The sequence below is a fragment of the Mus caroli genome, unplaced genomic scaffold (genome assembly GCF_978045245.1).
Source record: "Mus caroli unplaced genomic scaffold, Mus_caroli_1 scaffold_13, whole genome shotgun sequence".
Classification (NCBI taxonomy): Eukaryota; Metazoa; Chordata; class Mammalia; order Rodentia; family Muridae; genus Mus; species Mus caroli.
Window position 1 is genome coordinate 55,883,280 of NW_028227268.1, and position 12,743 is coordinate 55,896,022.

Consider the following 12,743-nt stretch of genomic DNA (forward strand, 5'->3'; position numbering starts at 1 on the left):
CAGTCGAGGGGACATGGGTCCAAGCTCCAGGTTTTTCCAAAGTTCCTTCCATGGTTGTGATGTGCAGGAAGAACTGAAAGGCCCTGGCCCGGATGGTATCTGAGGTTTCTGACAGGCAGAAGATTGAGTATCAACAAGACTTGGTGACAACGGAGGGGGTGGGTGGCCCTTTCAGGTGCAGCCAGAACAAGACAGACAGTTACCTGTGGATCAGGCCTGGATCGTCACTGCTCTGGAAGCTTCCTGGTAGAAGGGACTATGTTTTGCCAGCTCCTTCTATGCCATTTGGTATACAGTAAGTACTCAATAAAAAGGTTCCACATTGCTTTGCTAGAATGTGTTTTACCAGAGCACATAGTGATCAAAATTTTGTGGATGCTCACCAAGTTCGCCAGCCATTCACGTACTCATCTATAAATGGGCCGTCTCTAGGTCCGTGAGGTAACACCAATCTCCCCTCTAGAGCACTTCTTTCCTGGCACATGAAGTCAGAAGGTCACTTGGTGCATCCATACGCTTTCTGCTAACACATACCCCAAATAGCCAAGCTGAAGTAAAGAGAAGCAGCTTATCTGAGTTCAGAGTTTAGAGGTTTCAGCCATGACTGGAAAACCCATTGCCCTTGGGCCTCTGATAGGGTGGGGGAGGGGGCAGCACATCCTGGCATGAGCCCCTGGCACAGCAAAACATCTCACCATGTGGCTGGGGTGTAGAATGGTCTGGCGCACCCCCAGTGACTGTAAGACTTCCCCCTGGGGTCTTCCCACATTTTCAAGATTCTCCCACCTCCCAGAGGCTACTGTGTTGAACAGCAAGCTGTCACTACATGGTCATTAGGGGCCATTCCCAATCCAAACTGTGTCCCTGAGGAAGCACAGGATATAAGCTGGCTATTCTTGGTGGACAGTTTTATCAAGCACTGTTGGCCAATTCCACACTCAGGTCCCAAGTCGTTGATCAGGAGACAGAACAGCCTGCTGGACCTGTGGGGATGCAGTGATGTGCTTCACCTCCCAACTTCTCTTTCCAGATATTCACTCAAGCGACCACCATGCCCCTGCGTTTACTCTCCCTGTTACCACAACACACAGTATCCCAAGTGTCAGATATTTTGCTGCTTGCTAATGGCACAAGAGGAGAAGCACATTAATCTCCTGGGTAAGGTCACCCCAGATCACTCCGCAAGACGGCCTCTTCTGGAAAGCTGTCCTGTACACAGCTAATCCCTTCCTTCTTGCAGGTCTGCTTACGGAGGTGACACCTGCTGACCTTGCGTGTTTGAGAGCCTCCCATTTTGAGGGCTATAGTGTTCTGCTCACCACCTACAATTACCATGACTAAAAATACTTCGGAGTAAGGAGAGTCTTCAAGGGGACTTGGCGCCTGGACTACACTGTTCCTATTTCGGTGCTATGTCTCAAGGCCACAGCCTTGCTACTGCTGAGCCGCGAATCGCCAGTAAGACATTGCACTTCAGAATTCATAGAAGCTTTGTGGTTATGTCTCTTTCCCCCAAAATGGTACCCACTAGAGATCTTCTAGATAATTCCATCCCGACTTAGCCACCATGTGCAGAAACAGCAACTTCATAGACATCAGGCAAGCATGCGTCTTCCCCAGGGTAATGTAGCCACAGCTAATGGGTGATTGAGAAGCTACCGCACAAACCCCAGGTCATCGTGTGGGGAGAAATAAACTAGAAGAGGTAGGGCAACAGTTTTCACAGGTTTCACGCCTGTGTGGAATCTATTCATAGGGCCTACAAGAAGCTGAAAGTATTATATCCCAGCACTAGGGAGGCAGAGGCTGATGGATCTATGTGAGTTTGAAACCAGCCTGCTCTACAAAGCTGTTGTCCTGGATGCCTCAGCTCTCTGGTCGGGATAGGCATTCCAGCTCATGATGTCCTCTAGGAGTATTCAGACAGGACACTGTCTGTCAGCTGCCAGATTCCCTTGTCAGAAATCTGTTGCTAGGCCATCAAGTGACATCTTGAATACGATCCTGTGCTCCTAAACTCTCATTTTAACAATCATTTCCCTTCGGGTTTCGTTTCTTTCCTTTTTTTTTTTTTTTCTTCACGCTTGTCCTGGTAGGGCCAGCTAGATCAAGCCTGAGGCTCACAGTGTGATTCCACCATGAATTTCCTCTGTGTCTCTCTCTTTCTTCTAGGGTGATCAAACAGGCCAAGAAGACACCATACCCTCTTCTTCTCCTGCTGTCTTGAGCACCTTGTGTCTGTTCACTCAGCACGATTCCATCTTAGCAATAAATCCCCCACAAGGATGTTGTGATCTCTCCGATTTAATCAGCATTAAATCCTTTGAGTCCTCATATCCTTCCTCTCCCATTTCTTAAAATAGTCGGCAGCACTTAAGTCCGGCATCCTATCGACTTCTAACATTGCATAATCCCGCAAGAACCCTCTCCCCTATTCTCCTTAAGGAGCTCACATAATCAAAAAGTTCTCCCATGAGAACCTGTAGGTAGGGTGGTTCAGGCAGCCCTGGGGTTAGTGGGGCACATTGCTGCCAGGATCGTCTGAGGGCTTGCTAGATTGGAGGGATACCTACTATCCCTTCACTGTTTAACTGGATCAGAAAGTAAGTCTCTGCTTTAATTATCTCTTAGGGTGGGCTGAGGACAGAAGAGTTGAATTGTGGGCATCGGTTCTTGTCACAGTTCTTACAGGAAGCTTTGAGGTTTGAGTCAGCTTGGCAGGGAGGAGGCGTCACTCAGGGAGCATGGACTGTGTTCTGGGGATTTGAGATTGGGGGACTGTTCTCAGGAGAGACCTGGGGTTGTGCTCAGCCTTGCTCAATGCTTGGGTCACTCTGAGTCTGGAATGGTCACAGAAGTGCAGTCTCTGTTGGAAAAACCAAACCCTTTGTAGGACCTGTCTTGAACTAAGGAAAGAATGGTAGGTGGAACAGAGCTCAACAGACACCGAGAGTATCTCCCAAGCGACAAGACCCCCCTGCCCCCCGTTAGTGAGCGTGAGATGTCCGTGGGCAAAGACACGGGGATGGGTTCTCAAGCAGAGGGGGTGCACTTTATGATCCATCTGCCATGTTTGCAGGTGAGTGCGTGAGGAGAAAACAGGGTTACATGGAAGACCCGTTACGGACATGAAAGCCAACCCCACCTTGAAGATGTCACCTTGAAGTTGTAGGTGGATGCCAGAAGAGTATTTAGACTCAGACCTGGGAAAACTAGCGGACATGCTACTCCAGGCTTAAGAAAACCCAGGTGGTTAAAACCAAGGCAGCATCCCTAATCTGTGTTTGGTCCAACAACTTGGCCATTTATTTGTGGCTCACCACTGCCCTCTGGTGGCACTCTCTAAAAATGCAACTTGGTTTTAAAGGTTGGGGATGGCGAGACTGACTTTACCAGTTTGTTTGTTTGTTTGTTTGTTTGAGTACATACCCTCATTATTTGAGTCTCGGGATCATTTTGATTCACCTGCATGAATCAAGTCACGTGATTAGAGTAAAATGAGCAGAATTCAGCGTATCTCATGCCTTTGTCTGGCCCTGCCATTGTCAGACAATTCAGCTAGCTCTTGGGAAATGCCGTTTCTATCAGACACTATTGTGTGGGGCCTTTTATCTGAGCTGTAGCATTGAACCTCTAGGGTGGGTGTAATAATTATTCATGTTACAGAAGAAGAAATAGAGGTGCACAGAAGATGTCTCACTCTTAACATATGAATATGGCATTGAGTCCCCAGTGACACCAACCTGTTAAGATGTCACTCAGTACCCACCCAGTCCCTCCCTGAGCAGAATGAATGGATGGGGAAATATAATTTTAAAGTACTGTTTAAATAAACACATATTTTCTGTATGTTTTTTAAGTTTGAGACTAAATTCTAGATGTGCTCTTAGCCTGGCATGCAGAGAAGGAGACTCTGGGATGGAGGGAGCGGGACACAGACATGGAAACTCTCGCTTTGAAAAGACATAGTTTCTCGGAATGAGTCGGCTGTCTGATGGGCATTGGAGAGCTGGAAGGCAGATTCTGGAGTTTCAGAGCTTCTGTGTCACCCTGCCCTCTCTTCCTGCAGCTGGAAACAGTACCCACTTTGGCCTGTAGGTGGCAGCTTAGGCTCAACAGAACCCAAGTCTGTTTTTGTTGTTGTTGTTGTTTTGTTTGTTTGTTTGTTTTTTGATACTCTAGTTCCCACCAGCTAGGAATCATTTTCAGATGGAGGTTTGGGGGTGTTATAAACTCCTGATGTATGGAGACTGCGCCTCATATACTCTGGTTTCGATGATCTTGTGGGTGACCTGGGCAATTCGTTGTTGTTGTTGGTGGTGGTGGTATTTTGCTTGCTTGCTTGCTTGCTTGCTTGCTTGCTGAGACAGGTATTTGCTATGTTGCCTCTGCTGGGGTCTGAATCCTGGGATCAAGTAATCCTCTTACCTCAGCAGCCCAGGTAGCTGGAAGTAAGAGTGTATTTATTCCACAGGGCCCGACCATAAACATCAATGTTTTACAAAGCTCCCCAACTGACTCTCCCCACCCAAGCTAGAAGTGACAGTTAGCACACGGGGCCCCTTAGTCCCTGTGAGTTTGCTGAGCAGCTTATTGGACATCCTTTCTTCGTTCCACCTCTGCAGTGTAGCCTGGATCCACAGAAAGAAGGGAAGAGCAGAGAAGGGGCATCGTAGGAGGGATGGAGAATACAGTTCAGACAGAAGAGAAAATGAAAAAGGGTCTTCTCAGACCAAGAGAGGAAGGAGTCTAAAGGAGTGACTAAAACACATTTCATACCTTACAGAAAAGAAATAGGCCATGTGAGGGACAAAGGATTGTTCCAGAAAGCAAGAAAACCTGCCCCTTCTACTAACTAAAGCTTTAACAGGAATCCTGGTAAGGGTACTGTGGATATCGGGGTTTTGAGGGGAACCTGGCCAGGCAGGGAAGTGGCAAGGGGCTGCAGGGGTTTCACAGGGAAAGTGGAGTCTTCCCACGTGGACACATATCCTGAGAGACATTAGCGGCTACCAATGGTTCTCTCTTCTCAACAGCTTCAGGCCTACTGTCTTAGTCAGGGTTTCTATTCCTGCACAAACATCATGACCAAGAAGCAAGTTGGGGCGGAAAGGGTTTATTCAGCTTACACTTTCCACATTGCTGTTCATCACCAAGGGAAGTCAAGACAGGATCTCAAGCAGGTCAGGAAGCAGGAGTTGATGCAGAGGCCATGCAGGAATGTTTCTTACTGGCTTGCTTCCCCTGACTTGCTTTCTTATAGAATCCAGGACTACCAGACCAGGGATGGAACCACCCACAATGGCCCGTTGATCACTAAGTGAGAAAATGCCTTACAGCTGGATCTCATAGAGGCATTTCCTCAAGGGAGACTCCTTTCTCTGTGATAACTCCAGCTTGTGTCAAGTTGGCACACAAAACCAGCCAGGACACCCAGGAATGGTGGCTGGCCAGAAATCCTCCCTAGCCCAGTGCCCTCACAAAGAGAAAGGGCCATGTATGTACAACAGCAAGAGCATCTATTGCCATAGCAACTCATCAGGCACAGCCCCAATGTCATGGCCCATGCTCATCTTTGGGCACTGCCTCCATCTTTGAGCAGACACACACACACACACACACACACACACACACACACACTAAAAGATTCATACTTAATACTCAAAACTCCATGAACAAAAGTTTAAATTGTGACAGGCTTCCTCTTGGGCTTTTAACTCAACTTGAACACCCAACAGCATTGCTGTGGCATTTTCTAATGAATGTAGGCTGAGGTAGTGGGGAGTCCTTCGCTGTCCAGTCACATCTTGCAGGAGCTATATTCAGCCCTTGGCACCTGAGAAATATTATCACAGATCTGTGGGAACTGTGCTTCTGGCAGAGCAGTGGTGCCACCTAGTGGGAGAATCTGGTACCAAGCTCTCAAAGATGACTCCAAGCGCAGCATGTCGCCCTGGAGCCTCTGGCTTCCTAGCAGTTCTCCATATGGGAGGCAATGCTTAGGACTTTGCACTGTGGTAGTTGGGATGGAGCAGATGGGAGACTGTCTGGACAGATGGGTCAGGAGGTAAGGGAAGAGGTAGGTGGGGTGTTCCCAAGTGTAGCACTTGGATCTCCCTATCCTGTACACAGATAGGGAGATCCAGAGGCAGATTCTTGCCCCCTACTTCCCCATCAGAGAAGTGAGAGAGAAGGTGGAGACTGTGTCTCTAACCTCCACAATCCTCACTTCACCTACTTGAGACAAATATGAGAAAATCAATTCCTAAGAGCCTTTGAAAACACAGGGTATCTGGGTAGGCACTGGAAATACAAAGATGCATAGCTGGAAAGTTCGGCACTACTGAAGGTGACCTGGGTACAGACATGGCTGAGGAAGCGGGGAGCAGGGAAAAGTCTAGGCTTGGTAAGCTACAGAGTGAGTTCAAAGCCAGCCTGAGGAACTCACAAAGTAAAAAGTAAAGCACAGCCTGGGGTGTAGCTTAGTGGTAACGTATCTCTGTAGCTTGTGGGAGGTCCCAGATTTGACCTTCATGATGGAAGGCAGGGGCTGCTTCCAGAAACATGTCAGAGTGTGCACTGGTGGCTGAGCTGGTGTAAAAGACAACCCAGCAAGGCTAAAATTTCAGCAAATGCAACATGACCATGTTTGTAGGGAATCAAGCGAGGGCCCTTTCTTCTGCCACAGGTGGGACCTAGCGAGTGTCATTCTGAGACAAGGGTGCTTGACCAACTGTAACAGAGGCCAGGAGTGTTTGGAAAGAACTGTGGCAAGTTACACAGATTCCACGCAGGCCTCTAAGGAGACCTCTGTTGCTCTGCAGAGACTCGGCTGTGACATGATTGGACACTGAACATAGTTCCCACTTTTCTGTGGCTCAGTTTATTCCAGTGGGAAAAGAAGATGCATTCCATAGAAGTAACACCTGGACTTGGAGATTTTGATCCTTCCTGGGCTGGCAACATGACCTTGGATGCCTTTCCATAGGGAGTGGCAGCAGCAAGCTGTTCTTAGTGAGCCCCAGGACCATGAAGGAAGTGACTGGCCCTACTGTGTCCCAGACAAGCAAGCCAAGATGTTTGCCAGATTGAGTAGATAGATAGATAGATAGATAGATAGATAGATAGATAGATAGATAGTATATACACAATTGATTGAGTATATAAATATAGATATAGTATATACTCGATTGAATATATATATATATATATATATATATATATATATATATATATCAGCTTGACGGTGTATCCAATCCACAGAACAACAGTAGTGGATTTCTCCCCCTCCCCACCCCCCAGGGCCTAGAACCTCCTAAGCTGTGGGCTTTTGACCCAGTTTACAATGCCAGACCTCAAATCCCCTCAGAAAAGGGTTGGTTAGCCTTGTAACCTTTATGCCACTTACGCCCATGGGCACACACCTTTGCCCATCAGATAAGTATTGTAGCAGTCAGGGTTCACATCTGGGCAACACCACTAATGGCTTCTCTCCTCCAGCTGTCACCTATGGAACCTCCAGAACGATGGACGCTATCTATCAGGGAGGAAGTCTTCAGGTTAGGTCCAGCCTGAGTTCTCACAACCAAAGTGTATTGTGCCTTCAGCAATCGGATCTTACCATAGTTATGGTGGGAAACCAAGAGCTTGTGTTATTTGGGGGAGGGGTCTCTGCAGCCTCCTTGACCAGTTACTCCTCAAGAAGTATCCCGAAGCCTGACATATTTTAATTTAATAACCCATACCTTCTTGGGGAAGCACGTGTTCAAATGCCTTTAATTTTTTTTTCAATTTAGCTGCAAAGTGGAGGATTTCCATATGGGTTTTATATACATACACCCTTAGTTTTTTATTAACCCACACCTACCCCTCCTCTTTCCTCCCCCTCAACCCCATCCTCACTTGAACCTTTAATTCCTGGGTTTTTCTCTCTCCTGTTTTCATATTACAAGAGATCATGGGTTCCTCTTCTTATCGGCCTTTAAAACCCAAAGGGGAAGTTCAATGAAGTCACGAAACACACTAAGGAAAACTGATATGAAAATTGCTCTTTTCATGTAATGATTAATATTCAAGCCGTCTATTTAATCTCTGGAGCTAGCTCAGGATGGCTTAAGCCACAGAACCACTGTTAATATTTTCTTACAAAGATGTCAAGAGCCACAAAAAAGCCTGTGTGTATTTCTTATCTATGCTTCAGACAATGGAGCTAAATCGATAGATTACTACAGTATTATGAGACAAGACAGAACCTGAAGAGAAAAAACAAGGTCATTAACGCTGTGCTCAGCACCGAGCATTCAAGCCCTGGGTCAGGGGTTGGAATCTCAGCTTAGGGAACTCTTCTGATGACAGGCTAGAAGACGCCTATCAAAGTCAGGGACTCTTGCGGCTGGTGCCCATTCCAGTGTCCAAGTAGCCGTGCTGGCAGTGCCGTCTGATCACTCGCTAAGAGTAAAGGATGTAGGTAACTAGAAAGCATCCTAGCAAAACTGCCCCTGATCATAAGGATGAAGTCACAGTTAAAAAGCTGATTTTCCCCCTGGAAGATTAGTCTTTATTCTGCAACGGTTTGGAAACAAAGGGCTGTGAGCTTTTGCTCCTACTGACCAATGGTAATGTCAAATCTTATAGCCCATGGAAGATGCTGTTAGTGTAGGGATGCTAAGCCTGGGGCTGGACGACAAATCGGGTAAATTAATCTCTACTCCCTACCTATGCCCTTACTTGACTCCCGTCTGTGGGCTCCTGGGCATGAACTGTGACTGACACATACTTCACTCATTAGCTCAGGAAAGGGAGCGTGCGTGCGTGCGTAGGTGCGAGCATGAGTGCTTATGTGTGTATGTGCGCTCATGCGAGTGTGAGTATAAGCAAGAGAGTGAGCGAGCGAGCGAGCGAGCTAGCGAGCGAGACCCAGAAACCACAAGTCGCTACCCATGTGCTGACGCCTAGATCCCCAAGGCTGGCTCGGAAAACAGAAAAGGAAGACTCCATGTTTCTAGCTTAAAATGAGTCTTTAAAAAAAGGATGAGTTGTGCCCTGGGAATGTGCCAGGAAATCTTAGGTCTTCCCACCTGTTGCCCAGGGACGGAGACCTCAGGCCCAAAATAGGTGCAGCTGCTATAGATGCTCAGGTCACGCAGGGCAGAGGCTGAACCGCATTTGAAAATGTCTGTCTCTCTTCCCACTCTCCTGCCCTCCCCTCCTTTTCTATCTTACTTTCCAAGAGATTTCTGCTCCTATTTCCCAGTTCTGGGCAATAGTAGGCACTTCGTAAATGACGGCTGTGTGAAAACACAGACCGGAAGCGCCTACTAGAGAACCAAGGTGTAGGATGGAGGCTCTGGCTGGGTCTTGGGTTCTCACAGGTAGCACCTCAGTCCCCAAGCGTCCTCTCTCACACTTGAGCCTGGCTTTCAGGGGCCTGCTGCTTGAGAAGACAACTAAATGGAGCTCATGACTGTCTGAAAATGTGCAAGGAATCATTTCTGAAGTGTACTGTCTCTTCCTTACTGACCGGGAGTCGGGATAACAAGGCGGGATAACAAGTGGGAGTAGAGAGAACAGGTTTTTCTCGAGGGCAACATAGTCTCCCCGTTTTTTTTTCCTTTGACCTTTTCTACGAAGAACTGGATTTTAAGAAGAACTGCGCATGACACCCCTGCTGCGCACAAAGCACTATGCTCGTGGCTAACGCCTTCCTTTTGATCTTTGTAAAACTGCCTCCTTCCTCAATTCTCCACTGCACTAAGAGTTTTCTGTTTTGTTTTTGTTCTCCGTTTCTTCTTATCTTTACTCGGGTGCTTATTTTCCATCTACTGTCCTTGGAATTCAAGGCCCTGTCTTACTTGTCTTTGTTCAGTGAGTTATGCACCATCTAGTTGCTGGGAAGCCCGAAGAGATGGCAGTTCTCCATGTTCTTCATTCAAAAGGAACCTTTTCTTAGCATTGTCCAGGTCTTCTGTGAAGAGAGCCAGCCCTACGGGGGGTGCATTCTCCCTTGCTGACTTAATCCTAATCCTCCCAAAAGCTTCCCCCAAAGGGGACCATGTTTCAGTTGTTAGAACATGCCCTTAAGAAGGGGCTTCTTGCTTCTATGTGCCATAGATAGCATGGCCATCTTGAACAAAAATAGTCCGTACCATCTTGGGCTTCTGGCTCCTAGTGGCCTGCAGCCGAGGACACAAGAGCCTCTGGAATGTCTCAGCATAGCTCCGGGCAACTGGATCACTGCTCAGATCCAACCAGCGCTCTGAGGGCCTCTCAGCCTCAGCTGTTTTTAGCAGTGAGATTAGTAGGAGGGGTGCAAATGGGCCTTGGTGTTCTGGGAGGCCTGCTCCCCCCCCCCTTGTCTGAGCTACATTTGCTTTATTAAAACTCAGCTGTTGAAGTGACCCAGGCGTGAAGAAATGAAAAGCTACCCTCACCAGCTGCCAGTGGCTGCAAGCTGCCCCAACTCCCCACATAAGGACATGTTACTCCTATTAGAAACCAGTCCCTTGACTCCTTCAGATGGGAGCCATCTGCCAATCATAAATCAACCTTGTGGCCCCTCCTAATAAAGAAATCTACCGTTCCGGCTGACAGTCTCTTTGTACTTGACGGCCCTTTTAAGAATCCTATTCTCGAACATATATTTCTTTTATAATTAAAAAAAAATACAAAAGGTAATAAAAATAGAAGAACTCTACAGCTCTGAGATTTGCCACTCAATAAAGAACCCAGCAAGTCAGAGGATTCTGGATCATATAAGGATTACAGGGAGAAAAATAAATCAATTCCTTACCCAGAGAGCAGAAAAAGATAATAATGAAAGAGAGAATTGGGGTTTTTTCGAGAACTGGAAAGAAAAAGATTGCAGAGAAGACACCGTCAGCCTCTTCCTCACCCTGACCTAGGGTTCACATGCAGAAGCATCAGTGGATGTCATAGATGGGATAAAGGTCACCTTGTGTCAATGAATGATCCAGTGGTCTGTGTGAGAGACCCAAGGATGCGCTGCTGCTACATGCAGGGGACAACAGAAATCTTAGGGTGCAGTGCCTGAAGGAGAGACAGAAACAGTAATCAGAAGGGGGAAAAAAGCACAATTTTGGTTTCGTCAACCCCTCCTCCCTGGGGAGATTGCCCTGAGGATCTGGCTGCTGCTCCTGTAGACAGACTTTGCAGGGTAAATGTAGTCTTTGGACCTCAAAACTACCCCAGCTCTGCCACCTTGACCTTGGGCAAGTTACCATGTGTCTTTTTCTGTAGTGAACAAGTATAAAGAGACCTGTCTCGTCACCATTGAGTCTTTATGCAATGATGTGAGAAAGTGCCTGCAGTGTACACTGTAAGAGTTCAATAATAGCACTGAGGTCATCCTGCTCGCCCTTGCTGGAGCGGGCTGCCCTTCTGAGGCTCGGGTGGCATGCCTGAGCCTCCCTCAGAAGGAGATTCCTCTTCCCATTTTTCTCTGTTCACTAACAGGGCTGATGGCCTCTCTAACGAAGGGTCTCTTTTGCTTTATGGAGTAAGCAAACGCATAAAAGTCAAAAAAAAAAAAAAAGTCATGAAAGTCTTGGAAAGTGATTTTTTTTTCTACCTATATCCTTCACAAAATTGCTGTCTAGCACCAGGGTAGCTTCCAGAACTGAACTGTGCTCTTGTGTGCAATGCCATGTTTCACTGGTGAGAGGACAAAGTAGAGCCCACAGCCTCGGGGACTTTCAGGAGGGTGTGTTGTGTGTGCAGGTGTGAGTGTGTGTGTGTGTGTATGTGTGTGTGTGAGAGAGAGAGTGTATGTTCGTGTGTATTGTGTGAGTGTGTGTATGCATGAGTGTGTGTGTAGTGCATATGTGTGTATGTTTGTGTGAGTGTGTGTGTGTGTGTGAGTGTGTGTGTGTGTGAGTGTGTGTGAGTGTGTGTGTGTGTGTGTGTGTGTCCATTCTGCATAAGGCACATCAAGAGCTTCTTTGGTGAATTATTAAGTTCTGTCAGCACACTGACTTCAAACAACGCTTGTTCCATTTCCCTTCCTTTCTCATCTATAAATGTAGCCTAGACTTGTAAAATATAAGCACTGGTTCCAGAAAAGAATCGCAGAGTCAGAGGCTTCCCTAAGGATGAAAGGGAATAGTTCCTATCCAATGGTGTGCCTCCATATTTTAACAAACTGCCATATAAATCCAGTCCTAACAACTCCTCGGAGCAATCAGATGGCTCAGTGGGTGAAGGCACCAGCTACCAAGCTTGATGGCCGGAGTTCAGTCCCCAAGGCAAATATAGTGGAAGAAAACTGACTCCCATAAGCTGTCTTCTGACCTCCACATACATGTTTGAGCATGTACACACACACATACACATTTTTAAATAGAGCACAGCATTAAATTTTAAATCCATACAGTGTAACTGGCTTATAAAGCCTGTTAAATCTCAACATATAAGTCCTTTTACTAGTCTGTATTTTTATATGCAATGTATTTTTTAAACTCTATTATTTGTTCAGCCGAGCTCCTCATACTATAGATTTATTGGTTGCATCTTATGTTGCTGACTTGGGAGCAGTCCCATCTGGAGGCCTGATCAGGCCCAGTGTAGGGAGTTGATGGGGACTCCTATGTAAGCAAAGGGGTGCACACCCTTATCTAGGAGGCCGAGAATGCCTGGAAACCTTACCATTTCCTACTTCTGATAGCAATTCATTAAGGGCTCCTACTTTGTGTGAAAACCGTGACAGCCCAGATCTCGTTTCTTCTGCA